Here is a 26,576-nt window from a genome sequence, read left to right as displayed (position 1 = left end):
ATAAATACAGAAAATATACATAAACAGTTATACTAAAGTATCTGTGGTTCTCTTTATTTCTAAAGTAAATTTCCCATTTCTACAATACATTGTTAGATACACTGTATAGAATTTAGGGATTTTTGAACCCTAATGATTTTTTTTTTTTTTTTGGGTCAGTCATGGGGCTTGAACTTTGAGCCTGGGCGTTATCCCTCAGCTCTTCAGCTCAAGGCGAGTGCTATACTGCTTGAGCCACAGTGCCACTTCCAACCCCAGTGATTTTTTGAGAACATTATTTTATGGGGAAGAGAAATTAGACAGGCACTTAAAGCACAGACCATTTGCCCAGTTTCATGAGAGAATAAAAGCAGATTTAGACTTAGAGAAATAGGCCCATGCCTTCATTTCTGCTTTGGTTGTGATTTATTTGCCACTTCAGAGGATTGTGACAGCCTTGGTTTTCTTGCAACCAGCTGACTTCTCAAAGTTGCTCTGTCAGGTCACTACCAGTAGTAGTTAAAGACTTCTAGACCCCTTTGAAGATGATTATTTAGGAAGAAAACTCTGTTGACACTTTAAATAAATTAAGACTAGCTTTAAGTTCTTGGAACTAAGAGATTACTGTTTGATTATTTAAGCTTGCTGGGCTGTTTCTTTTTTTCTTTCTTTCTTTTTTTTTTTTTTTTTTTTTTTTGTGTCTATCATGGGCCTTGGAACTCTGGGCCTGGGTGCTGTCCCTCAGCCTTTCAGCTCAAGGCTAGTGCTCTACCACTTGAGCCACAGCACCACTTTTGGTTTTCTGAGTGTTTTATTGGCGATAGAGTCTCACAGACTTTTCCTGCCCTGGCTGGCTTTGAACTGTGATCCTCAGATCTCAGCCTCTTAAGTAGCTAAGATTACAGGCATGAGCCACCGGCACCCGGCTTTGTTGGGCTGTTTCTATGACATACTCCCCCTCCAGAATTCTCAGTGTTCTGTGGAATTCAGTAAAATCTACCAAATTACCCTTCTAAAATGTGAGCCTTCTAGCTTGGAGGAATAACTAAAGTGGTAGAGAGCCAGCCATCCTCAATAAAGCCAAGGGAGGCCAGTCACTGGTGGCTCATACCTGTAATCCTAGCTACTCAGGAGGTTGAGAGCTAAGGATTGCTATTCGATGCCATCCAGGGCAGGAAAGTCAGTAAGACTCTTTATCTCCAATTAACCACCAGAAAACCAGAAGTGGTACTGTGGCTCAGAGTGGTAGAGTGCTAGTTTTGAGCAAAAAAAGCTCAAGTGCTACAACTGATCCCCCTCCCGCCAAAAAAAAAAAAAAAAAAAAAAAAAGCCAAGTAAAGCTGGGTTGCAGTGGCTCATGCCTATAATCCTAGCTACTTAGGAGTCTGAGATCTGAAGATTGCAATTAAAAGCCAGCTTGGATAGACAGATCTGAGAGACATAAGACACCTTGACACAAGACACAAGACTACATTTCCAAGGTAGTGTCTTTATAACTTTGTTGGTGGGGGAAATGGTTGGGGAGGTGGGGGAGGAAAGGGGTGGTTGGAGGAAAACAAAGGAGGGGTAACAGTACTTGACAAAAAATGTACTCATTACCTTATGTAACTGTGACCCTTCTGTACAGCATCTTTACAATAAAATAAAATAGAAGCCAAAGACTCTTATCTCTTAAAATTAAGCAGCAAAATGGAAATGGAAGTGTCAGACATGAGCAAAAAAGTTGAAGGAGAGTACACAGAAGCTCCAGAATTCATGCCCTAGTGCTGGCATCATAAACATAAAAAAAGACCTTAATTATGTTTGAATTATTTTAATGACACATACTTATTTTAAAGCAAAAACAAACAAATAAACAAACCCCCTAAGGCCAGATATGGTGGCTCATGCTCCCAACCCCAGCTACTACTGGGGAGGCTGAGATTTGAAGGATCATACTTTAATGCCAGCCAAGGAAAAAGGTTAATGAAATCTGAGAATGGTGGTTTGAAGCCAGCCCAGTCAGGAAAATCCAGTAGATCTTATCTCCAATTGATCAACAAAAAGCCACAAGTGGAGCTAAGTCTCCAGGGGTAGAGCAATATCCTTGCAGGTCAAGAACAGGGCTCACGCTGGGCGCCAGTGGCTCACGCCTGTAATCCTAGCTACTCAGGAGGCTGAGATCTGAGCATCTTGGTTCAAAGCCAACCCCTGGCAGGAAAGACTGTGAGATTTTTATCTCCAATAAACCATTAGAAAACCAGAAGTGTCACTGTAGCTCAAGTGGTAGAGCGCTCGCCTTGAGCTGAAGAGCTGAGGGACAGCGCCCAGGCCCAGAGTTCAAGCCCCAAGACCGACCAAAAAAAAAAAAGAAAGAACAGGGCTCAGGCCCTGAGTTCAAGCACCAGGACTAGCAAAGGAAAAAGGGAAAATAAAGGCAATATAGTATGGGCAGGTGACTGTAGTGTAAAACAATTTATGTTATATTTCAAAATAAGAGTCTAGAAGTTCCCAACACAGACGTGATATATGTTTCAGATAGAAATTCTGATTACCTTGGTTTGATCATTATAGATTATATACATGTACTGAATTATCTATGGGATATGTTCTAAGTCTTCAGCAAATGCCCAGAACAGAGGACAATTTCAGACATCACAAAACATTGAGGCACTCTGAGAAACAGGTTACTAATTGATTTCATGGATAATGTGTACTTCAACTAAGACAGCTACTATGTCACTACACAGTATAATTTTATTTTTTATTATTTTTAATTTTCTCTTTTAATTTAATTTTTTTTATTTTTGTTTATGTGGTACTGAGGAATCAAACCTAAGGGCCTCATACATGCTAGGAAAGCACTCTACCACTAAGCCACATTCCCAGTCCTAGACAATGTAATTTTGTAGGACCAACATTGTCTGTGTAGTCCATTTATTTTTTTTGTCCCCATAGCAGGATTTCACTTACATACATTAAAAATGATGATAAACGCTGGGTGCCAGTGGCTCACGCCTGTAATCCTAGCTACTTAGGAGGCTGAGATCTGAGGATTGCAGTTTAAAGTCAGCTCGGGCAGGAAAGTCCAAGGGACTCTTATCTCTAATTAACCACCAGAAAATGGAAGTAGCTCTGTAGCTCAAGTGGTAGAGCGCTAACCTTGAGCTGAAGAGCTGAGGGACAGCACCCGGGTCCAGAGTTCAGGCCCCACGACCAGACCAAAAAAAAAAAAATTAAAAGTATACATATATATATATATATATGTAAATTGAGAATATGACAAAACCCTGTACCTTTAACTCCAGCTCATTTAAATACTTCACTGAACAGGTAGAGAAAGAACTATTTGGCCCACCTCATTATTGTACTCAGAAATAGCTGTTCTCTTTTGGAAAACAACATGAATTATTTTCAGAAAAGTGGTTGGTAGTTTTGTATACTTGGGTTTCATCAATATTTTCATCTTACTTTCAGTATTTGCTATTTCTGATCCACATTTGTTTGAAAAGGTGGTTGGGCTGTGACCCTGTCTTTTGGAATTGTACCAGTTGTACAATTGTACTGTAATATTACACAAATGTTACCCTAACATGTACTTATTGTATTTTTGTGCCAGATTTTAATGTGATAATGGAGGCCGAAAGTTTTATTTGTACGATTTCCACTTTGCAATTTCTTCTTCCTTTTTCTTTTTTTTATTTGCTTTTTTTTTCTTTGCTGGTCCTGGGGCTTGAACTCTACCCTGGTCACTGTCCCTGAGCTGCTTTTGCTCAAGGCTATCAACTCTATCACATGAGTCACAGCTCCACTTCTAGCTTTTTGCTGGTTAATTGGTGATAAGAGTCTCATGAACTTTCCTGCCTGGCTGTGAACTGTGATACTCAGATCTCAGCCTCCTGAGTAGCTAGGATTACACGCATGAGCCACCAATGCCCAGCTCTTCAATTTCTTTTTATTATTTAGGACCCATTTGACCATACACTTATGTTAGTGGGAGTCATACAAAGCCCTCCTAAACTTTGAAAAGATGCAAGCTCACGTTTTAATTTTGAAGAATATTTGATTTAGGAACAATTTAATTTTGTTGTTGTTGTTGTTGTTGTTGTTGTGGGGCTTGAATTCTGGGCCTGGGCATTGTCCTTTAACTCTTCAGCTCAAGGCTAGTGCTCTACCACTTGAGCCACAGCGCCACTTCTGGCTTTTTCTGCTTATGTGGTATTAAGGAATCGAACCCAGGACCTCATGCATGCAAGGCAAGCACTCTACCTCTGAGCCACCTTTCCAGCCCCAGAAACAATTTAACTTTTATGTCAGCTTTAGCCAGTAGCTTTTTCAAGAAAATGATCCTAAAATGATAAAGGTTTTTGTTGTAACAGACAAAGAAGGCAAAGAGTTTTGAGGGTTTGGTTTTATTTTGTTTTGTTTTGTTTTTTTGCTGGGCATGGGGCCTGAACTCTAGGCCTGGGTACTATCCCTGAGCTCTTCAGCTTAAGGCTAGTGCTCTACCACTTGAGCCACAGCACCACTTCCAGCTTTTTCTGCTTATGTGGTGCTGAGGAATCAAACCCAGGGCCTCATTCATGCAAGGCAAGCACTCTACCACTGAGTCACCTTCCCAGCCTGTTTTGAGGGCTTTTTGTTGGTTTGTTCTGATTTTTCTCACCTTAAACACATTATCTGAAACCTCTTCCTTTTGCATCATGTGTGGATTTTAAAAAATTTTTTACCAAAAAAAATCTAAAGAAATACTTTTAGCATGTTTAGAGCTGCTAAAGATGATCTGACAGACAAAATTAGACTCAAATCATATGAAACAGTTGTATTCTCAAGTTTAAAGCCTAGAAAAGGGCTAGGAATGTGGCTTAGTGGTAGAGTGCTTGACTAGAATGCATGAATCTCTGAGTTTGATTCCTCAGCACCACATACACAGAAAAAGTTGGAAGTGGTGCTATGGCTCAAGTGGCAGAGTGTTAGTCTTGAGCAAAAGAAGCTCAGGGTTAGGGCCCAAGCCCTGAGTTCAAGCCCCAGTACTAGCCAAAAAAAAAAAAAAAAAGGCCTAGAAAAACTAATGCAGAGCTTTTACTGGTTTATGTGTATGTAGGATTCATCTCTGTTATGATCTGGAGTTATCTTTGTAGGTCTAGTGACATCAATATAATGTGTATGTCATACTGAACACTCCTTTGTCATTTATCAGTTACTTGGGAAATGGTTTTTAAATTTTTATTGTTATTTTAAATGGTTGTACAAAGGAGTTTCAATTTAACTATCCATTTGTATGTATGCTGCATCTTGATCAGTCACCCCTTCTATCATTCTATCCTCCTCCCACTGCCTCTTCCCCCACCTGCCATATCAATTTTCCTACTCCCCCATTTAAAAAAAAAAAAATTGTGGGTCCTGGGACTTGAATTCAGGGCCTGGGTGCTGTCCTTGAGCTTCTTTTGCTAAAAGCTAGCACTCTACCACTTGAGCCACAGTGCTACTTCTGGCTTTTTCTGAGTTCTTTGTTGGAGATCAGAGTCTTACTGACTTTTCTGTTCAGGCTGGCTTCAAACTGCAATCCTCAGATCTCAGCTTCCTGAGTAGCTAGGACTACAGGCGTGAACTACCAGGACCTAGCTTCCTACTTGCTTTTTCATTTATATACATTGAGTATTATGACTATATTCATCCACCATTCCTTCCTCCATTTGTCCGCCTTCTCCCATTCACTCCTCTCTCATTCACATCCTGCTTTAGCTTCCTGATACTTGTTTTCTTAAATTGTTAGCTAATTGTTCAAATAGGTTACACCAGGAAATCTCTCTCCTGAATATACCATACTTTTTAGTTGGCTCAATCATGTATTTGTGCATAGGACTCTGTGTTTATAAGACAGTTTATATTGTAGGTGTAACATCCACATGTGCGCTCTTTTTCTTTCTGCCTGGCTCACTTAGTATGATTTTTTCCAGACCCATCCAGGAGATGGGTTTTGACAGGTCAGAAACAGCTGTTACCATGCCAACTCCACTGTGCTTTGAACAGGAATAGTTTTGTTCTCTTGTCAACTTCAAGAGCCCAGCAGAATTCCTTTGTAATGACTGACTTTATTTTTGGATTGTAGTGGTAATAATTTTGTTTGGCTGCACTTTACTAACTATATGTGAAGGTGTAGTTATATGGAGCATAAAATTAGATGTGCTTTCTTCCTTTGGCTCAAAATCTAAATTTAGCAGGCAGGCATCTCCTTTCCTCTGTGCCATTAAAAATAGAGTTACCCATCTGTCTGAATGGGTTAGACAGAATCCTGCCTGCAGGCTTGGAGATGGAGTTTCTAACCCTGATTTCTATGTAGCCAAGGATGATGTTTTCTTTAATAGAGAAGCCAAAAGTGTATAGTTTACAATATTGACCTTTTGTCCCTCAAATTTGTGAAATTCAGGAAAACGTAAGCAAAATGAATTTTAAGGGATATTGTAAAGATAACATGAAAAAAATGTTACCTGGTTAAGAAATGGTTGACTTTGACATCAAATTTCATTTCAATCCCAGATATATAATTTACTAGCTATGTAAGGAAGTTAACTTAATCTTTCTGAGACTATAACTTCATATGGTTGGACTGGTAAGGCTTACTTCATAAGGTTGTTAAGGATTAAAGTTAGTTGATATCAAAAATGTTTTCTTCTGTGGTCCCAAATAGAAGGCATTTTGGTGGTAGTTGTGATTATTATTATCATTATTGATATTTAACCTTGCCTTGGTTTCCTTTTATTTAACTGCCGGGCACTGGTGGCTCATGCCTGTAATCTTAGCTACTCAGGAGGCTGAGATCTGAGGATCGTGGTTCAAAGCCAGCCCAGGCAGAAAAGTCCATGAGACGCTTATCTCCAGTAAACTTGTAGAAAACCGGAAGTGGTGCTGTAGCTCTAGTGATAGAGCCCTAGCCTTGAGCTGAAGATCTGAGGGACAATGCTCAGGCACAGAGTTCAAGCCCTAGGACTGAAAAACAAAAACAAAAACAAAAAAACCTGCTAACTTGCTATTGAAAAACATAAATCTTAATTTGGAGTATAAATCCAGTCTTTTCCATGGTCAGAGATAAACAATTCCTAGTATATGGAGTTGTGAGAATCATTCAGAAGAGGACTAGCAGTCACTCGTAAGAAGCCATGTTCAGTGGATGCAGAAGAAACAGGGAGTAGAGGGAAAGGAGAACAGCATCATGGAATTCAGAGAGATCTTTGCTTATCATGTTTTCATCAGTTCATTCAAAAGGTTATGCCAGGTGGTAGAAGGACCTGAAGAATCTAATGAAGGAAGTAGGTAGAAGATCTTAAACTAGAGATAAGAAAAAATGGTTGTTGACTTAAGTGTTACCTGGCAGAGAAGTAACATGAGATGAAGAAATTGGCAGCCATGAGTGTTAAATGAAAGTTTGGTTGTTGTGATCCATTTGGTGCTACTTTAACAGAGTACCTGAGACTGAGAAAGTTATAATAAACAGAAACTTATTAGTTTTAGAGACTATAAAGTCCAAGGGACTGCATCTGGTATTCTTGTTGGGTCAACCCATGTCAGAAAGCAGAAAGAACAGAAAGAGAGGAAGGTAGGGAGATGGTGGCTTTTCTCCCACACACATGTACTTATCCTCAAACGTCTTTATAATGGGTGTTATTCCACTCATGGAGATGGAGTAACACAGATTATTAAAATAAACTCATCCTATTAGGTCTCACTGTGAAGTGATTTGCTTTGAGAATTAAGTTTCCAACACATGGGTTTGTGGGGCACATTCAAACTCTAGGAATTGTATAGAGGAGAGAGAACTTGAATGAGAAGAGAAATGCTATTTGGGAGGTAGAAGTTGGGGAGATTATGATTTAAGGACAGTTTGAATATGCACCTCTCAATATAGCTGTGGCACCTCTCATTACAGCTAGGGCAAAAAGCAAGTCTGATACCAAAAATAAGGAAAACACAAAGGTCTGGAGGTATAGCTCAAATGGTAGGTATGAAGTCCTCTGAGTTCAAACCCCAGTACTGCCAACAAGAAAAAAAGACAAAGCAGAGAAGGCATTTCGGTTTTGTTTTCTTTATTTAGGAAAGGAAATAAAGTAACATGTTTGGAGCCTGAGTGAAAAATTAAGTCTATAGAACAGAGAATAATTGGTGGGCAAGTCATGGTACAGGCAAGCATCAATGGACTAGAAATAAAGACCTAGAAATAAACAGAAGCAGCTGGTCTTTTATAGGATGAAAAAGACACAGTTAATTTGAGATTGGAGGGAGGGAATGTGAAGAAATTCGTGTATGATGCTCTATTTAAGGAGAGAAGTAGGTTGAGTAGATCCTTTTCTTTGCTAGGGAAGTAAAAGACTTATAAAAAAGAAATAGTGGGGGCTGGGAAGGTGGCTCAGTGGTTGAGCGCTTGTATTTCATGCATGAGGCCCTGGGTTTGATTCCTCAGCACCATGTAAGCAAAAAGAAAAAAGCTGGAAGTGGTGCTGTGGCTCAAGTGGTAGAGTACTAGCTCTGCTGAAGAGCTCAGCTGAAGAGCTGAGGGACAGTGCCCAGGCCCAGAATTCAGGCCCGACGACCGGACCCAAAAAGAAAAAAAAAAAAAAAAGTGGCAGAATGCTTGTGGCACCTGCCTGTAATCCTAGCTACTTGGGAGGCTGAGATTGAGAGGATTGCAGTTTGAGTCCTAGCTACATGGGAGGCTGAGATCAGCCAGGGTAGAAAAGTCTGTGAGACTATTTCAGTGGAAGAACTTGCATCACTGCCATGGTGGAAAGCAAAATATAGGAGGATCACAGTCCAGGTGCATTCCTGGGAAGGAAAGGAGATAATATGTAAAAATAATATGTGAAATGGGACTAGAAGCTAGGTGCCAAGTGGCTGATGCCTATAATCATACAACTTCAAGAGGCTGAGATCTGAGAATCTTTGTGTGGAGCAAGCACAGGCAGACAAATCTTCAAGACTTATGTCCAAGTAAGCAGCAAAAAGCTAGAAATAGAGATGTGGCTCAAGTGGCAGAGTACCAGCCACGAACAAAAAAGATGAGCAAGAGTATGTGCCCCAGTACAGGCACAATAAACTAATGAACTAATTAATTAAATTATAAAATAGGGCTAGAGACAACAGCAGATTACCTGCCTTCGCTAGTTGTAAGGCCAGGCCATGAGTTCACAGTTCAGTGCAGAAAAAAAAAAATCCTCTGTCTATGGAAACATACATTATTGTAACATCTTGTTCCCCAGGGGAACCATTTGTGCTGTCACATGCTGGGATGTGCTAGCTGTACTTAGTGTGTAGAGGCCAGGATATCCCTAAAAATCCTGGTCCAAAATATCTGGTGTGTTGTTTAGACCCATGCTCTAGACCAGATAGTCCCTTCATCCCTACAGTTTCATATATTCCCTCTCAGAAAGTCATGGTAATATATTAGTCTGAATATGCTCAGGAGAACAATCTATATATTGTTTAGTCAACTGCTTCCCCCTCCCCCAATAAACCACCAAGGAACCCATTAGGAAAAGGCTACACTTGGCTGACTGGTTCTCTGTATTCATGCTTGTGTTTATAGTGTCTGGCATTATGCCTGGCACATTTTGTTGAAGGAAATTGTGCTTTTAAATTCACCTTTTGTTAATTTGATCCAATTTATAGTACTTGATTTGTAATCAAGTACTTGGTACTTTTAGAGTAGTATCAGGAAGTAATACTTAGCTTAGCAACTCTCAGATTTATGGACTGTTCCCCATCTGTTACTCACCTCCCAGTCCCAGCTGCCTGTTCTGTACCCTCACTCAGCCTCCACCTAGCAAAGAGGGATTCCCCTCGGTCCTCAATACGTATAGGCTCCTCATCCCAGGGGTGGTTTTTCCATCCTCCCTGTGGTTCAAGTTGAAGTCTCTCTTCACCTTTTCTTTTTCTCTGCATACAGTCCATCAACAAAACACAGCTCTAGCCTAAGGAATACTCAGTTTAAGCCGGGTGCTGGTGGCTCATGCCTATAATCCTAGCAACTCAGGAAGCTGAGATTTGAGGATCACAGTTCAAAGGCAACCTGGGCAGGAAAGTCCATGAGACTCTTATCTCCAATTGAGCCCTGTGGCTCAAGTGGTAGAGCACTAGCCTTGAGCAAAAGAGCTCAGGGAGCCAAGCCGGTGGCTCACGCCTGTAATCCTAACTATTCAGGAGGCTGAGATCTGAGGATCATGGTTCAAAGCCAGCCCGGGCAGGAAAGTCTGTGAAACTCTTATCTCCAATAAATCACCAGAAAACTGGAAGTGGCACTGTAGCTCAAGTGGTAGAGCACCAGCCTTGAGCTGAAGAGCTGAGGGACAGTGCTCAGGCCCAGAGTTCAAGCCCCATAACTGACAAAAAAAAGCTCAGGGACAACTCCCATGGCCTGAATTCAAGCCCCATGACTGACAGGAAAAAAGAAAAAAGAAAGAAAGACAAAAAATATTCATTTTAACCTTTTTCCATTATCCACTATTACCCTTCAGATAGATCTATGCTGTTGTTAGCTGTTGCCTGGGTAGCCCTTAACTACCTTCCATCCCAATGTAGTGTGAGCCAGTGTGATCAGCTCTCTGTTTAGAATGCCCCAGTGGCTGGCTCCTTGGTTCCCTCAGCATATTGTCAGTCATTTCAGTGGCCCTGTGGCCACACGCAAGTCAGTTCTCCCAGTGCCTCTCCGACTTGTCTCAGCAGTCTGAGGCTAGTCCCATTTCAGACACACTAGACTTCCTTGCTATTGCTCAGACATACTGGGGAGGCTGACTCCTGTTCTTATCTCTCCCTAGAATAATCTACCAGATTTCCCTCATGGCCTGTTCTTTCACTGCTTAAGGTTTATTCATCTGTCATCTTGATAATCAAACCTGTTTGCAGTTGTAGCTCCTGTGTGCTTTCTTTTACTTTAGAAGCACTTAGCACTTTCTAGAAGTGTATGCAATTTACTTTTGTATTTGTATCATCTGTTTTCCCATAGGCCAAGATTATTTTAAGTATGTTTGCTCATTGCTGGGGTCACCTGCAACTTGAACACTTATCTAGTGCATAGCAATTCTTCAGTAAATGATTGTTGAAAGAATGAATATGGATAAAGCAGAGATGGTTCTGAATCTGTTGCACTGTACACAGCCAATAAATGATGTGATGTCTTGGGCCACCTCTGACATATGTATTACAGTTGCAATGTAAAAGTAGCTCCAGGCCATGTGAATGGACAGAAGAGACAAGACCTAATTCTTGTAGATTACGTTGATATTTGTGCTTTAAAATTTTACATTTGAATACGGCAGTACCTGAGGAATTTAAACAGAATTATCACATAAGCCAGAAATTTCACTTCTTGGCATATAAACGAAAGCAAGGATTTGAAGAGGTGTGTGTATACTACCAATATTCAGTGGCCAAAAGGTGGAAAAACCCACATGACCATTAACAGCTAAATGCCCCCACAAAATATAGTGTACATATACAGTTGAATATTGTTCCGCTGTAACGAGGATTGTAGTTTGGATGAGTGCTACAACATAAACCAAACATGAAGACATTATGATAAGTGAAAAAAGATAGCATAAAATAGCAAATGTTGTGAGTCTACTTGTAGAATTCAGCACACCTCCTTAGGTGTTGTATACCCTAAACACATAATCATAGTCCTTATAGGGTGAGACAAAAGCATTGCTAGATGAGTCCAGCATGGGCTATCCCAGTGATACTTTATCTCAAAACAAACAAAAAAATACAGGACCAGGAGAGGTGGTGCACATCTATAATCCCAATTACCCAGGAAGCAAAAGCAGAAGTAGGATGATTATGATTCAAAGCAAGCCTACCAAAAACATTGGGCCCTGGGACTGGGAAGGTGGCTCAGTGGTAGAGCCCTTGCCTTGCATGCCTGAAGCCCTGGGTTTGATTCCTCAGCACCACATAAGCAAAAAAGAAAAAAAGCCGGGACTGGCGCTGTGGCTCAAGTGGTAGAGCGCTAACCTTGAGCTGAAGAGCTGAGGGACAGCACCCAGGCCCAGAGTTCAGGCCCCACGACCAGACCAAAAAAAAAAAAAAAAAAACCAAAACAAAACATTGGACCCTATATGAAAAAACACAGTAGGCTATGGCTTAAGTGGTAGAGCAGAGACCCCCAAGTTCAGTCCCCAGTACAACCCCAAAACAAGCAAAAAGAATTCACCACACCTACCAATAGATATATATTTTCCCTGTGTTGGTTATTTACCCCTAGATTAGGAATATTTAGGTCCAACAAGAGCCTAAACCAGTGCAGTTCTTTTTTTTGGGGGGGGGGGGGCGTCCGGTCGTGGGGCCTGAACTCTGGGCCTGGGCGCTGTCCCTCAGCTCTTCAACTCAAGACTAACGCTCTACCACTTGAGCCACAGCACCACTTCCGGCTTTTTTCTTTTTGCTTATGTGGTGCTGAGGAATCGAACCCAGGGCCTCAGGCATGCAATGCAAGCACTCTACCACTGAGCCACCTTCCCAGCCCACCAGTGCAGTTCTTAAATTTTATTCAAGAAAATTTTATTCAATATTCCTTTTCATAACACATTGGAATCACATTGTTTTAATTTTAGAGACTATATACATACAATACATATATATGTCTTGTTTTTGTTTTGTTTTGTTTTGTTTTGGGTTGTGAGGCACAAACCCTGGGCCTGGGTGCTGTCCCTCAGCTCTTCAGCTCAAGGCTAGCACTCTACCTACCACTTGAGCCACAGCACCACTTCAAGTTTTCTAGTGGTTTATTGGAGATAAGAGTCTTACAGATGTTCCTACCCAGGCTGGCTTTGAACCATGATACTCAGATCTCAGGCTCCTGAGTAGCTAGGATTACAGGCGTGAGCCACCTGCGTTTGGCTCTATTTTTCTTATATATATGAATATGTATTATTCATTTTGTTGGTGTGGGTGTGCCAGTCCTGGGGTTTGAATTCAGGGTCAGAGCATTGTCCATGAGCTTTTTGTTGTTGTTGTTTTGGTCCTGGGGCTTACACTCTGGTCCTGGGCTCTGTCCCTGAGCTCTTTTGCTCAAGGCTAGTGCTGTACCACTTCCAGTTTTCTGGTGGTTAATAAGAGTCTCGTGGACTTTCCTGCCTGAGCTAGCTTTGAACTGGGATCCTCAGATCTCAGCTTCCTGAGTATCAGCTAGCACTACAGGTGTGAGCCACTAGCAGCCAGCTAAATATGTATTTTTATAGGATGTCAAGAACATAGTTACTGTATCATGAATGAACTTTAAGCAACTGCCATTGCTTACATCTCACCTCAACCTTCTACAAGTAAATCTGTTTTTACAAGTTACCTAAACTTGGGGGGACGCGGGGGAGAATGGGAAGGGATGGGAAGGGGAAACAAAGGAGGAGGCTACAATGCTTGATAAGAAATGTAGTCATTATCTTGCCTATGTAATTGTAACCCTCTATACAGTATTTTCACAAAAAAAAAAAAAAAAAAAAGTTACCTAAACTGGGCTGTGGTAGTTCATACTTGTAATCCTAGCTACTCAGGTTGGTTTGAAGCCAGCCCAGGCAGAAAGAGTCCCCATGAGACACATCTCCAATTAACCACTCAAAAACCAAATTGGCACTGTGGCTCAAACTGGTAGAGCACTAGCTTTGAGCAAAAGAATTCAGGAACAGTGCCCAGGCCCTGAGTTAAAGCCCCACAACTGACACCCCCCCCCAAAAAAAAATGTTATCTAAAAGTATTTGCATCTAAGAGAATTTTGAACACATTTGTCTAGGGAAATAGTCTTTATGTTGTTTTTTGTTTTGTTTTGTTTTGTTTTTTGGGTCCGGTCATGGGGCCTGAACTCTGGGCCTGGGCGCTGTCCCTCAGCTCTTCAGTTCAAGGCTAGTGCTCTACCACTTGAGCCACACTGCCACTTCTGGCTTTTTTCTTTTTGCTTATGTGGTGCTGAGGAATCGAACCCAGGGCCTCTGGCATGCAAGGCATGCGCTCTACCTCTGAGCCACTTTCCCAGCCCAGTCTTTATGTTGTTGTTGTTGTTTGTTTAATTGAGAAGAACTGGGAACAGGAGGAGGAAGAGTTTTGACATTGTAGATGTGACTGTTCATTAAGGAATAAGGTCACAATAGCACAAAGCCAAAACAACAACAAACTGTTCACAGATCCAGCTCTAGCCTGTGTAATTGCATTTGGCATAGTAGCTATTACCGCAGACAGAGTGAACATTTAATAACTAGATGGGAGGCTTCCCTTTACACTGCACAAATAGGAAAAGCACCACCACACAGTTCTCTCCCACATCTGACAACCTCTATTGTTTAGTTTACCAGCAGTAACTGAGTTCCCATGTCATGCTGGTGACACGTGCACATCTTAGCATTTGGAAATTGTCATTGTACATGATATTTGCCCTCCAAAATGTTTACTATGTAGTGTTGCACAGTTCCAAATGGGAGTAAAGCAATTTTAGCTGGGCGAGGTAGCTCACATCTGTCGTTGGGAGGATTGCTATTCCAGCCAATCTGGGCAAAAAATGTTCACAAGACCCCATCTCAAAAGTAAAAAGCTGTGCAAAGTGGTTTGCACCTGTCATCCCAGTGATGGCAGAAATCACAAATAGGATTTTAGTCTAGACTAACCCAGGTAAAAACCAAGACTTGAAAAAAAATAAGAGAAGCTTTGATAAAGTGGTTTGTCCAGAAGTGTTTAAGTGAGGTGACAGAGCTACATGCAGGAGCTACATGCTCCTCTGGAGAGGAGATAACAGCAGACGCCAGCATGTGTCTTGGGCTGCTGTGTGAGGAATGGCAAGGGGCCATTGTGGTTAAAGTGAATGAGAATCATACAATAGGGGATGGTGTAGGACATCTTGGTGGTCAGGTCATATGGCACTTGTAAGTATTATCAGAATCAGATGGGAAACCATGTGAAGGTTTTGAGCAGAGAACTGATAGGAATTTGGCTTATTTTTAAAAGGTCATGTTGTCACCTGTGTTTGGAATGAATTATACCTGATTAAGAACCCCTGGAAGATGAGGAAGACTGAATAGAGTAGATTTGGGGGAGGAATATTTGAGATTCACTTTGGATAGGCTGAGATGAATTGCTAGTTAGGTATTCGAATAGAGATAACAAGAAGGAAGTTGGGAAATGAAAACGAATTAGGGAACAAGTCTAGTATTCACTTCAAAATTTGTGCAGTTGGTACTTACAGTCATAATAGACTTTGGAATGAGAAGAGAACATCTCAGAGATCTGAGCTCAGGGGCCCTGGAACACTTTAAGGTTGAACCATAAAGTCAGCCAACTTAGGGAGTGGGAATCCTGTTTTTCTGCTTCACTGAAGAGGAGAAAATGGTGTCATAGCTGGCAAATAGTAATGTTTCAAGAAGAAAATGGCCAGCCACTGATGGCTCAAGCCTGTAATCCTAGCTACACAAGATGCTGAGATCTGAGGATTGAGGTTCAAAGCCATTCCATTCTTGTCTCCAATTAACCACTAGAAAACTGGAAGTGGTGCTATGGTGCAAAGTGGTAGAGTGCTAGCCTTGAGCAAAAAAGCTCAGGGACAGTGTCCAGGCCCTGAGTTCAAGCCCCACAACCAACAGGGAATAGCAGGAGAGCATCTCCAAGGCATTGGATTAAAAGTAAGACCAATCAGCACAGTAGTATTTCTTCAGCCATATATTTAGCTGCCTAGGTACAAGCACAGAGTAGGTAGAGGGTTGGGTTTAATCAAGTAATAAAAAGAGCTAATTGTTCATTTTCAAAGCTATTTTCAGGAGGCTGGTGATATGAATGCTATTTAGAATTTCAGATTTTTAATTATACTTGTTTGGAAAGCTAAAATGTAGTGAGTGACAGGTCATTTTTTTTTTAAAGGATGTGGCATTGTTCCAGGAAAGGTTTTTGGATGAAAATTATAGGCTCTAATTCCAGCTAACTTAAGTAGAGAAGAAATGTTTTGGAAGGCTGTCAGCAATTCAGAGCACTGATAACAAGTCTAGAGGATCTGATCCAGAAACCAAGCATGAACAAGAGAATCAAGATTGGAGTCCCTGTGGCTGGGAAGGTGGCTCAGTGGTAGAGCACTTGCCTTGCATGCATGAGGCCCTGGATTTGATTCCTCAGCACCACATAAGCAAAAAGAAAAAAGCCGGAAGTGGCGCTGTGGCTCAAGTGGTAGAGTGCTAGCCTTGAGCTGAAGAGCTGAGGGACAGTGCCCAGGCCCAGAGTTCAGGCCCCACGACCAGAACCCGCCCCCCCCCCCAAAAAAAAAAGATTGGAGTCCCTGCCAGTCATAACAGAGGAGTCTGGAGCAGGAAGCTGTGCCTCCATTTCTGAGTCCTGTCTTACTGGACTCACTAGCTATATATCAGACCTTCAAAGAGATCTTTCCATCTGCTATGACAAGACTGGAGTAAGGGCTCAAGAATGGAAATGTGGAGAATGAATCATAAAACTCCAAAATAGATGATAGTGATTTAGATTAGGATGATGACGGCAAGGAAAGCAAGCTAACAGATTCATGAAATAACCCATTCGATTGTTGCTAAAATTATTGTTTAGGAGGGAAAAACAATCTCTTCTTCCTTTTCCTGTTTCTCACACTGCTCCTCTTCTCCTATTTCTCTCTCTTATATATTTCTAGAAGCATTTGTTTATTCTGTCTTGCACAGAACAGTATAACATGAAATCCTTAAATATTCATCATTTGTTCAATAAGGAAATACTTCGCAGCTCCCACTGTGTACACTGTCATACTGAAGGGAGCTGTTAGTCACTTTCGAATTGAGTTCAAGTCTAGAAATGATTGATTTCTTTCAAGACACTATGATTGCTGACAATGCTAACCAGACTTTTTTCCTAAATGCATGTAATTAAGAATACAGATTTAAAGCCAGGTGCAGTGGCAAGAACTCTGTTGTTTCAGCTGCTTGGAAAGCAGGAGGATAGCTTGAGTCCAAGAGTTCCAGACCAGTCTGGGCAACACAGTGAACAAAACAAAACCAAATAAACACGATCTGGCTTTCATCTCAACTCTGTTTCCCAGTATTCATCATTACTGTAGTTTAGTTATCTGAAGTAAGTCAAATGTACCTGTTACCTTAATGGGAAAACAGTAACTGACTCCTGTGCTCTATTGTGCCAGTCCTGGGCTTGAACTCTGGGCTTGGGCACTGTCCCTGAGCTTTTGTGCTCAGGCTGATGCTCTACCACTTGAGCCACAGCTCCACTTCCAACTTTGTTTTTTTCTTTTTTTGTAGGTTAGTGGAGATAAGTGTCTTATGGACTTTGTTGCCTGGGTTGACTTTGAACTGTGATCCTCATTTCTCACCCTCCTGAGTAGCTAGGATTACAGGCATGAGCCACCGGTACCAGCTTAAGCTTTATCAGGAGAGTTTCTTTCTTAGTTGAAAAGTATCCATTTTAAGTAAATATTTAGTTTTCTCAGTTTACTTTAAAAATATGAAGGCTAAATGTATCTTAGTGGTAGAGCACTTGCTTAGTACTTACAAGGAGTCTATCCCAGCACTATAAACAATTAAGCAAACTAAAGGCATATGTTTGAAACTGGCTTCCTAAAATTGAAGTTTTTATGGGGTAGAAGAGAGATTTCATTATTTTTTCTCTTATCCTGTAAACATTTTGTAATTATACAGTTTTCATTTCATCTTCCTAAGTGTAAGACTTAGGAAGAATATAAGCCAAGGCTGGGAATGTGGCTTAGTGGTAGAGTGCTTGCCTAGCATACGTGAAACCCTGGGTCTGATTCCTGAGTCCCACATAAGCAGAAAGAGCCAGAAGTGGTACTGTGGCTCAAGTGGTAGAACACTAGCCTTGAGCACAGAGAGTCTCAGGAACTGAACTCAGCACTTGAGTTCAAGACCCACAACCAGGGGTGGGGGGGAGGGGAGTTGGGGAGGGAAGAATATATATAGCCTAAAGGTGGGTGTTAGTGGTTCACACCTGTGATCTTACCTACTCAAAGAGACTGAGATCTGAGGATCACTAGCTAGCCTGGGTAGAAAGGTCTGTGAGACTCTTTTATCTCCAATAAACTACTTGGAAAAAGCCAGAAGTGGTAGTGGCTCAAGTACTAAAGGGCTAGCCTGGAATAAAAGAAGCTTAGGGACAGCACTCAGACCCTGAGTTCAAGCCCTAGGACTGGCAAAAAAAAAAAAAGAAAATACAGCCCACCTAACTTGAGGAAGTTGGTGTAAAATTAGCCAGATCACTGCTTTTCAGACTTAACTTGCATGCATATCATCTGGAGAACTTGTTAAAATGCAGATTCTGCTTTAGCAGGTCTCAAGTGAAGCTGAGATCCTGCCTTTATATTGAGCATGTATGCTGCTGGGCTTCAGATCCCCTTTGGGTTAGAAGCTGGGTAATAAAGATAATGTCCTTTTCAATTCCACCTTTCTGTGGAGTACTCTGTTATGAAGCATGTCGTGGAGCTATTTAATTTGACCAAACATTTGAGTAGTATCTGGTAAGAGATTGGATTATGTAACCATTTTCCTGTTTTCTCCCATATTTTGGAATGTTATTCTACTATATGTAGCTTAAGGTCTGTACTTTCAGGCTTTCCAATTGCAGGACTGTCAGAGCAGTATAAGTTTGATTGAATTGTTACATCTGCAATGGCAAAATTTATTCAAATACTTGTGATCTTCTGAACTAACAGAATATTGGTAACCAAATTAAGAATAAGAGTTCAAGACACATTGTATTCATAAACTGCTTTGTTGAATGGCAGTGCTTTTGTACAAAAACTTAAAGATAATAAAAATATGTGTTAAAAAGGAATAAGAGAGAAAAGACATCATGTTGAAAATTATTATTCAATATGTCAGACATACCTAAGGATTGGGGAATTTGAGGGATGGTGAATGTTTTGGATAAAGAAATAAGTGCTAGAGGACTGGGAATGTGGCTCATGGAAGAGTGCTTGCCTAGCATGCATAAAGCCCTGGGTTCCATTCTTCAGTACCACATAAACAGAAAAGGCCAGAAGTGGTGCTGTGACTCAAGTGGTAGAGCTCTGGCCTTGAGCAAAAAGAAGCTCAGGGGTAGTGCCCAGACCCTGAGTTTAAGACCTTTGGGAAAAAAAAAAAAAAGTTACTAGCGTAGTAGTTTTTTTTTTGTTTGTTTTTTTGGGGGTCCGGTCGTGGGGCCTGAACTCTGGGCCTGGGTGCTGTCCCTCAGCTCTTCAACTCAAGGCTAGCGCTCTACCACTTGAGCCACAGCGCCACTTCCGGCTTTTTTCTTTTTGCTTATGTGGTGCTGGGGAATCGAACCCAGGGCCTCAGGCATGCAAGGCAAGCACTCTACCACTGAGCCACCTTCCCAGCCCCTAGAGTAGTAGTTTTTAGCTGAGGGTGATTTTGCCTCTCATGTCAGGCATAGGTGCTTCTGGCCTCCAGTGAGCAGAGACAAGGAATATTTCTAAGCACACTCCTGTGCCCCCAGTAGCCCCTGAAGACAAAGAATTATTAGGACTAAAAGATTAGTAGAGCCAAGATTGAGAAACCCTACTGTAGAAAGTTTTCACAAGAACTGGGATGTTTTGTTGTGAAAAATAATATAGCTAGCTGTGTGCTGGTAGCTCATGCCTATAATCTTGCTTACTCAGGAGGCTGAAATCTGAGGATTGTTGTTTGAAGCATGGAAAGCTCATGAGACTCTTGTCTCATTAATTACCAAAAAAGCTAGAATTTGTGCTGTGGCTCAAGTGGTAGAGTGCTAACCTTCAGGGACAGCGCTCAGGCCCTGAGTTCAAGCCCGGGGACTGGCAAGCGCGCGCGCGCACACACACACACACACACACACACACACACACACACACACACACACACACACACACACACACACACACACACACACACACACACACACGAGCAGGATGTGGAGGATGTGGAAGTATGTGCCTAAAATCTCAGCACACACACACACACACACACACACACACACACACACACACACACACACACTATAGAGCAGGATGTGGAAGTATGTGCCTAAAATCTCAGCACTCTGGAGGTTAAGACAGAGGGATTATAAATTCAAGGCCAGCCTAGGCTACATAATGATCAACACACACACACACACACACACACACACACACACACAATATAGAGCAGGATGTGGAAGTATGTGCCTAAAATCTCAGTACTCTGGAGGTTAAGACAGAGGGATTATAAATTCAAGGCCAGCCTAGGCTACATAATGACCAAAACAACCACAAAAACATCTCAGAAAATATTCATTCACGAGGGTTGGGAAGGTGGCTCAGTGGTAGAGCGCTTGCCTTGCATGCATGAGGCCCTGGGTTTGATTCCTCAGCACCACATAAACAAAAAGAAAAAAGCCGGAAGTGGTGCTGTGGCTCAAGTGGTAGAGTGCTAGCCTTGAGCTGAAGAGCTGAGGGACAGCGCCCAGGCCCAGAGTTCAGGCCCCACGACCGGACCAAAAAAAAAAAATATTCATTCACATTCCTCCCAATCATATTTAACCTACATTTACGGTTTGTCTTATTTTAGTCTTTTGTTGTAAAGTTATCACCCCCCATTATTCCTAGTATTCCTAGACATAATGCTTATTTTGGTTCTAGTGCCACTATAAAAAGCTCAGTGATGAAATATGAAATTCCACCAAATCTCCCTACTTAGAAATATCTATCATTGACTATAAATGAACATTATCCCAGACATCTCTGTACATATACAAGAAGAGATAAAAATGCTTTTTATATAATAGACATTATAGATGTATTAACCTTTCATTTGAAATCATTTAAACTTACAGAAATAGAATAATTATTTCCCATGTGCCCATTGCAGACATCAGATGATCCATTATATCTATCAGTCTTTTGGTGTGTGTCTGTAGACTCCTTTTTTTTTTTTTTTTTTTGTCAACCCTGGGGCTTGAACTCTGGGCCTGGGCGCTGTCCCTCAGCTTTTCAGCTCAAGGCAAGTGCTCTACCACTTGAGCCACAGCACCATTTCTGGTTTTCTGGTGGTTAACGGACATTCCTGCCTGGGCTGGCTTTGAACCATGATCCTCAGATCTCAGCCTCCTAAATAGCTAGGATTATAGGCATGAGCCACCAGCACCCGGCTGTAGACTCTTTTTGAGCCATTTTCACATGTACAATTACCATTTCCCTGATTCATATTCCCTCTCCCTTTCCTATTCCTCTCCTTCTCTCTCTCCCAACTCTCTCCTTCTTCCAAATTGGATATTTTGTTTCTGATGTAATAAGCGAGCACTAATTCCACAAATAAAGGAAAATGGATGCTACCTGAACCAAAACAAAAACTATCTTTCACAAATGCTTCTCATAAATTTTGTTTTACCTTTCTAGAATACCTTAATCTGTTTGGATGTGCCATGTAAAGTAATGAAATACTCATGTCTCATTTTTACTCCATCTATTTTTCAGATGGCCTTTCTCGCCTTTTCCAGTGTTTCTCTGAGCTGTCTTCCTGCTTTGCTGTAGCAATGGCCTCTGGGAACTATTAACAGGAGCATCCCTGCAGGCATCATTCACTTAACTGGTGGTGAGCTTCTTGAGGGCCAGGGCCCGCCTCTCTCTGCTTAATAGCATCAGCATGCCCTCAGTATTCATCAGCTGCCTGTTAGTTATCTTGAGGGAACCATGTTGATTGTTTATCAACCAGGGTGTCTGGCACGTAGCAATTATTTACAGCAGAATCGTCTCTCAACAGCCCAGCAAGTGCATGGAGAAGATGCTTTAGACATTAATGTTTGGAACCTGCATCTATGGGTAGCTTCCATATCAGTATGTTAAACTGGGAAATTGGCTTTCTCTGGTCACATGCTCTTATTTTTTTATTTATTTTGTAATGTGATTTTATGTCCTGGTTAGCCTGATACAGTTTTCATTTTTGCATAGTCTTGATGTCATTATTGTGAGTGCCCCTTTCCCTGCAGAGTTTTGTTTATAAATTAAGTAATATTTCTTTTCTCATTTAAATGTATAACATTTAATGTGTACCAGATGTTCTTCTAAGTACTTTGCGTACATTCTTTTTGCTTTGCTTTGGTTTTTTTTGTGGCCAGTACTTGGGTTTCAGTCTCCCAGACTTCCCTGCCCATTCTGGCTTTGAACCACAATCCTCAGATTTCAGCCTCCTGAGTAGCTGGCATTCCAGGCATGAGCTACCACTGGTGCCCACCACTTATTTAATCATTGTGACAAGAAGTATATCCTATTATCTTTTCCATTTTACCTAGGGAAATCAAGGCCTAACTTAAATAACTGGCAGAGATCATGCAACTATGTTTGAGTAGTCTATATCAGAACTAAGATTTATGTATGGATATTTTGTTCTGGTCCTATTTGTTGAATACGTGCTGTTCAACTGAGAGACCCCTGATGTAAATAATTTGTATAATTTTAGATTAGAAGTTTGGCTATAGCCTTGGAATTTGGGGAGTTTTCTCATTTTCACAGTATCATTGCAGGCTCCCAGTATACTACTACATGAAGGTAATTGCAGGTGGCTTCTTTTCTTGGAAGATTGAACACTTGCCATTTTTCATGCTCATTATTCTCTCTGAGGTGCTCAAGTGATGATCTTCCCAGTCTATAGAGATTCTGAAGTCTCCCCAACAGTTGCTTTCCTTACCTCTAGCCATCTTTGGTTTTGTTCATTCCTGCATACTGTCCCAGCACCTGGAATGATGCCTACCAAATAGCAGGCATTCCCAGTCATTGTCACTGCCATGGGGCTGGGGCTATTCCTAGTCTAAAGTGGTCTAGTCACTGGCTTCAAGGTACTTGTATCAGGTCCTCTGAGGAAGATACTTCACACAGATAGTAACTTTCAAGACAATTACAGTTCACTAAAGTCACAATGATAGGCATAAATAGCCACAATATAAAGCAACTGAGTTATGTCACAGTCCTTTCAGACTTCAGAGAAAAACACAGTTGTTTCTGACCTAGGGAGATTGTATAGAGTTGGTGGCACTGAAATCAGTTTAATAATTTTAAAATCAGTTTAATAATAATAATGGTCAGTTCAGGTCGTTGAAAGTTGCTACTGCCTGTCTGAGAACAGGGGTCAGGTTTGCCCAGAGCAGAGGCCAAACAGAAGATTAAGGCTTGATCATTCTGCAGAAGACAGTATGATCAGTTTGATATCTTGACCTCTGCAGTCCAGGGCCCACAGTCCTGCTTTGTTTTTACATTACTACTGTCCTCATGGCCCATTCTGACCCTCCGAGGTTGCCAGAGTAGCAGGAGCAGATGGAACTGCACAGCAGCTCACCACTTAAAACTCTGTTCCTATCCAGAGCTTCCTTGCCCTCTTTCCTCTCTTGTCTCTTTCCTTTTCTATTTTCTGTCTTACTAAGTAAGGGATTTTTTAGTGTTACCTAGCTTGGCCTTCAACTCATAATCCTCCTGCCTCTATTTCCTGAGTGCTGGGATTGTAGGTGTGCATTATCGTAGTTATTTATTTTGTGTGTGTGTGGGGGGGGGGGGTTGTGGGGCCTGAACTCTGGACCTGGGCACTGTCCCTCAGCTCTTTAGCTCAAGGCTAGTGCTCTACTACTTGAGCCACAGCACCACTTCCAGCTTTTTCTGCTTATGTGGTGCTGAGGAATCGAACCCAGGACCTCATGCATGCAAGGCAAACACTCTACCACTGAGCCACCTTCCCACCCCTTTATTTTCTTATTTACTAGTACTGGGGCTTGAACTCAAGACCTCATGTTCTCAGTTTTCTTGCCCATGGCTTTTTTTTTTTTTTTTTTTTCTTTTTGGGTCCGGTCATGGGGCCTGAACTCTGGGCCTGGGCGCTGTCCCTCAGCTCTTCAGCTCAAGGCTAGGGCTCTACCACTTGAGTCGCAGTGCCACTTCTGGCTTTTTTTCTTTTTGCTTATGTGGTACTGAGGAATCAAACCCAGGGCCTCAGGCATGCAAGGCAAGTGCTCTACCACTGAGCCACCTTCCCAGCCCGCCCATAGCTTTTAAATAGTTAATTGAGATTAATTTAGAGTTAATCTTAAAGAGTTTTCTAGACTTTTCTGCCTGCGCTGAGATCCTCCAAATTTCAGTCTTCTGTGTAGCAATAATTAAAGACATGAGTCACTGGTGCCAGGGCTAGACTGGTCTTGTTTAAATTTTTTTTATAAGTATATAATCAGTTTTTATTAGAATATGATTACATTTAACTAATTACTCTTATGATACTTTAAGAGGATTACATTTGATTGGCACTTATGCTATGGTAATGTAGAGTAGTTTTCATTAGGAAATGAAAGCTTTTGTATTTTGGTGGTACTGGGTATTGATGAAGGTCTCTCACATGCTAAGCAGGTGCTGTGGGCTAAACAATTGGGACTTAAATTCAGGTCATCAGAATTCAAGTCAAGCTGGGTATGGTGGCTCACAGCTGTAATCCCAGCTACGTGGGAGGTCTATGTGGATAGGAGAATGGTGGTGTGAGACTGATCTGAGAAAAAGCAAAATACTATCTGAAAAATAACAAGCAAAGGCTGGGAGCTTGGCTAAAGTGACAAGAGTACCCACCTAGCAAGTGTTAGGCCTGAGTTAAACCCCAGTACTGCCCAAAATAATCCAAGTCCAGCTTGTTTTGCATAGCATTGCTTTCACTTTTAATATTAAGATACAGAAGAACAACAGAAGTTGTGATTGCCTTGCGTCATAACTTTTTTAAATGAAAGCCATTATGAAATCTAGCTAATTTTAATCAGTCTGTGTGCATTTATTAGTTTATGGGCTTATCAAACACCACTTTATGATTGTAGATACAATAAATTCTGCTGAAAGAGAAATCTCATAAGGAGTGTAGGTGATCTGCATGGTCTCTTGATGCAAATTTTAAAAAGATAGTCAGTCCCCTTTGGTGAACCAGATGCTCCCTTTGAGGGTCAGGCAACAAAAGTCATTCCTGCTGGGCTTGGAGAATATGTATGGGGATTGGACTCTCCTTTTGCCTCTTTTATGTAATGTTTAAAAAGCAGCAGCTGTGAATCTTGCTTGTCTTTATTTAGAGGAGCCCAGGTACTTCAGTGTTGTATTTCTAGACTGAACCTCTCATTGCTCAGTGCACCAGGTCTGTACCCGCCTCAGCCTCTAGTTACTCATACCCTCTGCCGAGATTCTCAGCTATCATCTACTTGGCTTACCCTTTCACTTCATCTATATTCTGCTTTAATGTCATTCTCAGTGTCTCGCCTCCTCTAGCACTCTCTTCCTTCCTGCTGTATTTTCTCCATCCTGCTGCCTATTGCTTGGATTATTATTTTTTGTGGTTTTTGTCAGTTGCTAAATAGTCCACTGTGTCATTTTGCTAGTTTTGTTCTTTGGTGTATTCCAGCATCTAGAAAGGATAGTTACCCTAGTAGCTATTGAGTTACATTAGTAGTTATTGAATAAACTAATAATAGATTATTATTGACAGTATAAATTGTTGGCTTTAGTATTTGCCACCTTGGACTGGTATGTGGCTCACTTGGTAAAGCATATTTCTCGCTTGTAAGAGGCCCTGGGTTCCATATTCAGCATCTAGGAAAAAGATTGCTACCTTTTGTTGGCTATGTGGATAGGAGGATGGTGGGGTGAGACTGGGACCCTGTGTGCCATAATATTATGAATATTGTCTAACAGAATATTCACAATAGTTACCTATTATTAGGAGTTAATAGTATGAAGAAAGAGCAAATAGTAAATGGTATGAAGAAATCCCAAAGCTAAGAAAATTTATAACATGTCCAAAATAAAATATCTCATAATTAGAGTCATTCCTTGGGAGGTAAATCTGATAACCAGAATCCATTTTGCAAGAATTGTTACTAGTGATTCTTGGGAGTCTTTTTGTGTATGCCAGTCATGGGGCTTGAACTACGGGCCTCATACTCTCACACTTGATTTATTCTGCTGTTGGCTGGTGCTCTATCATTTTGAGTCATGCCTCTACTTTCCAATTAGATAAGAGCGTCTCAGATATTTCTGGGCTGGCTTCCAACCGCAGTCCTCAGCTCTCATTCTTCACAGTAGGTAGGATTTTAGCCATAAGCTACCAATACCCCAATAGCCAGCTCTTTCAGTTCCTTTTTTTGTGTGTGTGTGTCAGTCGTGGGGCCTTAATTCAGGGCCTGGGTGCTGTCCCTCAGCTCATCAGCTCAAGGCTAGCACTCTACCACTTGAGCCATAGAGCCACTTCTGGCTTTTTCTGCTTATGTGGCACTGAGGAATCGAACCCAGGGCCTCATGCATGCAAGGCAAGCACTCTACCACTGAGCCATCTTCCCAGCCCATCTCTTTTAGTTCTTAAAAATCCTTTTTTTAAGTGCAGCAGTGGTACTCACTGGACATTGATGAAAGTGAACTAACTATACAGCTTGTGGGTGGAGAAGTGAGGGAGGAACTGAGAGAGAATGAGTGAACAGAAGACACTACGAAAGGAAATGTCCTGGGGCTGGGAATGTGGCTTAGTAGTAGAGAGCTTGCCTAGCATTCATGAAGCCCAGGGTTCGATTTCTCAGTACCACTTAAACAGAAAAAGCCGGAAGTGGTGCTGTGGCTCAGTGGTAGAGGCACTAGCCTTGAGCTG

General features: G+C 41.5%; 1 protein-coding gene across 4 annotated transcripts in view; it reads left to right on the top strand.

The window, feature by feature from the left end:
- The window catches only part of Scai (suppressor of cancer cell invasion), a 136,835-nt gene that overhangs the window by 28,086 nt on the left and 82,173 nt on the right, over positions 1-26,576 (top strand). For 2 of the 4 annotated variants that reach the window (XM_070013467.1, XM_070013476.1), the window contains exon 2: positions 21,410-21,527. The exons of 1 other annotated variant lie outside the window; for it this stretch is intronic. The gene's annotated coding sequence lies outside the window, so the exon portion shown is untranslated. Of the gene's footprint in view, positions 1-21,409; positions 21,528-21,734; positions 21,770-26,576 lie in introns of those variants that run through there. One more of the 4 variants, XM_070013483.1, reaches the window with a different exon arrangement.

This window comes from Dipodomys merriami, unplaced genomic scaffold (assembly GCF_024711535.1).
Source record: "Dipodomys merriami isolate MVZ:Mamm:240054 unplaced genomic scaffold, mDipMer1.0.p SCAF_11, whole genome shotgun sequence".
Lineage (NCBI taxonomy): Eukaryota > Metazoa > Chordata > Mammalia > Rodentia > Heteromyidae > Dipodomys > Dipodomys merriami.
Note: the sequence above shows the minus strand (reverse complement) of the source record. Positions and strands in the feature narration are given on the sequence as shown.